Below are 4,876 nucleotides of genomic sequence, written 5' to 3'. Positions count from 1 at the left end.
CTTCAAACTCTAGGTTTTACCTCCAATTAGAACTTGAAAGGGAGAGAAAATCAATTAGGGTTTGTGGGAAATTTTTGGGAGGATTCTTTGCAGAGCTTATGTCTGGTTATTATGCTCTATTTTAAGTCTAATATATGAAGAAAATAGGCCCTTAAAAGGCCTCTTTGGACGACCCGAAATGGCCCATTTTTGGGCTTTCATTTAAGCAAGTAGGTGACACACCTACTTGTCACCTAGCAGCTTGCGCAGTATCGCAAAAATGCCCATATCTCTTTACTCAGATGTCATATTGACAAACGGTTTAATGCATTGGAAAATAGACTCATAGATCTTTAATGTGATGGGTGGAACACCCCATAACTCTAAGTATATTGGGAGAAAATCGCAGTTACATGTGACCCAAAGTTTCAGTAAAACTTATGAATGTAACTTGTGATGACTTTCATCGACTTTTGTTCCACAACTTGCTTGACTTCAAAACATAACACACGGATGTCATACGACTAATATAAATCATAACATAATCTGCTTATCATGTTAATCACCCTATTCTCACCCCAAAGGTACATGTTATAACATTTCCAACTTGTCGACTTTCGACGAAACATTGTTTTATTTAATTGCTTTAGCTTCTGAACTGTCCAACCCTCTTTGTACTTGTTGTTCATGATCTTCAATATTTGTAACCTCAGAGGTAGCATGATTAACTTACTTTATATACTTTTAAATATTATCTCATTTTTGGTCCTACATTAGTTTGCTTACGACGCATTTTTACGTACGAAAATATAGGGTGTAACATCACTCCCCCTTGGGAACATTCGTCCTCGAATGTTTACTCTTAGAGACTTTGGAAAATTTTGCCAAAGTATCCTTCGTACACTAGGTCAAAACCAACCTGCACGTAGCCAGAAACATACTATATATGCCACACATGGCCAATCTTTATAAATAGCAGCAATTTGCCTCACCGACCGTAAATCATAAATATTGAAAGTGAAAAATAAAAGCTTACCTGATGACCTGCTAGCCTACATAGAGCTATGTTGTAGCGTCCCATCTCGAACCATATCTTCAGTTTGAAATAGGTGGGGGTATTTAGACTTCATTTCTTCCTCCGATTCCCACGTCATCTCTTCTACATTCTTGCTCCTCCATAAAACCTTTACGGAAGCTACCTCCTTATTTCGTAGATTGCGGATTTGTCGGTCTAGGATGGCAACTGGAATTTCCTCGTATGACAAGTCCTCTGTAATCTGTACATCATCCGTGGGCACCACTCGGGTAGGATCGCCAATGCACTTCCGTAGCATAGATACGTGAAAAACCGGATGGACAGACTCCAATTCTGAGGGCAACTCTAACTCATAAGCTACTTGGCCCACTCTCCGAATGATCCTATAAGGCCCAATATACCGTGGGCTAAGCTTGCCTTTCTTTCCAAACCTCATCACGCCCTTCATAGATGATACCTTTAAGAATACCTAGTCATTAATCCTGAACTCTAAGTCTCGTCGCCGCACGTCAGAATATGACTTCTGACGACTCTGAGCTGTTAACAGTCGCTCCCGGATAACCTTTACTTTCTCTATGGCCTACTGAACCGGGTCTGGCCCATGTAACCCAGATTCTCCAACATCAAACCACCCTATAGGAGATCTGCACTTACGCCCATACAAAGCCTCGTACGGAGCCATCTGAATACTGGAGTGGTAACTGTTATTATATGCAAACTCGATAAGAGGTAGATGTTCATCCCAACTTCTTTTAAAATCCAACACACATACTCGTAACATATCCTCGAGCGTCTGAATTGTGCGCTCGGCTTGTCCATCAGTCTGTGGATGAAAAGCTGTGCTGAGATTCACCTGAGTCCCTAGACCTCTCTGAAATGACCTCCAAAAATGTGCTGTAAACTGAGCCCCACGGTCAGATATAATAGAAACTGGTACTCCGTGTAGCCGCACTATCTCCTTAATATATAACTTTGCATAATCTTCTGCTATATATGTAGATCTGACCGGTAGGAAGTGAGCTGATTTCGTGAGCCTATCGACTATCACCCATATGGAATCGAACTTACGATTAGAACGAGGTAAACCCGTGATAAAGTCCATGTTTATCGCCTCCCATTTTCATGTCGGGATCTCTATAGTCTGCATTAGCCCTCCAGGCTTCTGGTGCTCTACCTTCACTTGCTGGCAACTAGTACACTGGGCGACAAACTCAGCAATGTTCTTCTTCATATCGTTCCACCAGTACACATCCTTAATGTCATGATATATCTTCGTTGACCCAGGATGGATGGAATACCATGAATAATGTGCCTCTGACATAATCCTGTCTCGTAGCCCTGCTACATCTGGAACACACAAACGACCCCTATATCTGAGAACCCCATCTCCCTTTAGCTCTAACAGTGGCTTCTTCTGCTGCGGAACTCGCTCTCTCAGCTCGACCAACTCTGGGTCCTCGTACTGCCTTTCCTTGACTTCCGCTATGAGGGATGATTTTGTAGTGTTTTGGAGTACAACTCCACCATCCTCAGAATCTACTAACCGAACCCCCAACGAAGACAATTGATGAATCTCTCTAGCTAATTGTCTTTTCTTGGGCTCTACATGTGCTAAGCTACCCATAGATCGGCGACTTAAGGCATCTGCTACAACATTAGCTTTCCCTGGATGGTAGAGAATGTTAACATCGTAATCTTTCAATAACTCAAGCCATTGCCTCTGTCGCAAATTCAACTCTTTCTGCTTGAAGATATATTGTAGGCTTTTATGATAAGTAAATACATCAACATGAACACCATATAAATAATGCCGCCATATCTTAAGTGCATGGACAACCGCAGCTAACTCGAGGTCGTGGGTCGGATAATTCCTCTCGTGCTTCCTCAACTGCCTTGAAGCATATGCAATTACCTTCCCATGTTGCATCAGGACACATCCTAACCCGACACCTGATGCATCACAATACACGGCATAACCCTCTAGACCCTCTGGAAGTGTTAGAACTGGAGCTGAGGTCAACTTGTTCTTAAGCTCTTGGAAACTCCGCTCACAAGCCTCTGTCCATTGAAACTTAGTTTCTTTCTGTGTCAACTTCGTCAATGGTGCCGAAAGGGAAGAAAAACCCTCTACGAACCTCCGATAGTATCCTGCTAAGCCTAGAAAGCTACGAACCTCTGTCGGAGTGGTAGGTCTAGGCCAAGATTTCACGGCCTTATTCTTCTGAGTGTCCACCTTTATCCCTTCATCTGATACAATATGCCCCAAGAATGCTATAGACTTCAACCAGAACTCACATTTAGAAAACTTAGCATACAACTTACGATCACGGAGGGTTTGGAGTACCGCTCGTAGGTGGTCCGCATGCTCATCCTCTGAACGGGAATAAACCAGAATATCATCAATAAATACTATCATGAACAGATCTAAAAATGGCCGGAATAGGCTATTCATCAAGTCCATAAATACAGCGGGTGCATTAGTCAACCCGAAGGACATGACAAGGAACTCGAAGTGGCCATATCGAGTCCTGAAGGCTGTCTTCGGAATATCTTTTTCCCTAACTCTGACCTGGTGGTACCCCGACCTCAAATCTATCTTTGAAAAGCATCTAGCCCCCTGCAACTGATCAAACAAGTCATCGATCCTTGGAAGTGGATACTTATTCTTAATAGTTACCTTGTTCAGCTGCCTATAATCGATACACATCCTCAGCGAGCCGTCTTTCTTCCGCACAAATAGTACTGGTGCACCCCAAGGTGAGGTACTGGGCCTGATGTAACCTTTCTCCAGCAAATCTTTTAACTGCTCCTTCAACTCCTTCAATTCGCCAGGTGCCATTCTATACGGAGGGACGGATATTGGTTGAGTTCCTGGAAGCAAATCGATGCTAAAATCAATCTCTCGCTCTGGAGGAATACCTGGAAGCTCATCTGGAAACACATCTGCATACTCTTTGACTACGGGAATAGACTGAAGTGTAGGTATCTCAGCATCTGCATCTCTAACTCGCACAATATGATAAATGCACCCTTTTGCGATCATTTTCCTCGCCTTCAGATAGGAAATAAACCTACCTCTGGGTGTTGGTGTATTACCTACCCATTCAAGGACTGGCTCACCCGAAAAATCAAATCTGGCTGCCTTTGCTCGGCAATCAACTATGGCATAGCAAGCTGCCAACCAGTCCATGCCCATGATAGCATCAAAATCCATCATCTCTAGCTCAACTAGGTCAGCTGAGGTCTGACGACTACAAATTGTCACCGTACAACCTCGGTAAACCCGTCTAGCAATAATCGATTCTCCGACCGGTGTAGATACCGCAAAAGGATCACTTAGTATTTCAGGCACTATACCAAACTTCCTCGCGACAAATGGGGTAATATACGATAAAGTAGATCCTGGGTCTATCAAAGCATAAGCATCGTGAGAGCAAATGGTTAATATACCTGTCACAACGTCTGGTGAAGACTCTTGGTCCTGTCGACCTGCTAAAGCATAGATACGGTTCTGATTACCACTTGAACTGGAACCTCTACCTCTGCCCCGACCTCTACCAGCCGAAGACTGAGACTCACGCCCTGAAGGATGCACGGACATAGATGATCCTGTTGCTGAACTCGCTGGTTGTGCCATTCCCCCCGAATCTCTATTTGGGCAATCCCGCATCATATGCCCTGGACGCCCACATGTATAACAAGCATCAGAACCTGCTCGGCATTGGCCCAAGTGTCCTCTACCACAGATGTCACACCGTGGAGGAAATGACCATGTCTGCGCAGATCCTCGCTGTCGCTGCAAACCCGATGCCCGTGAGCTCTCACCTGGTCCTGACTGAGTATAGCGGTCATACCTGTAAC

Source organism: Nicotiana tomentosiformis, chromosome 6 (genome assembly GCF_000390325.3).
Source record: "Nicotiana tomentosiformis chromosome 6, ASM39032v3, whole genome shotgun sequence".
Classification (NCBI taxonomy): Eukaryota; Viridiplantae; Streptophyta; class Magnoliopsida; order Solanales; family Solanaceae; genus Nicotiana; species Nicotiana tomentosiformis.
This window is presented reverse-complemented; position numbering follows the sequence as displayed.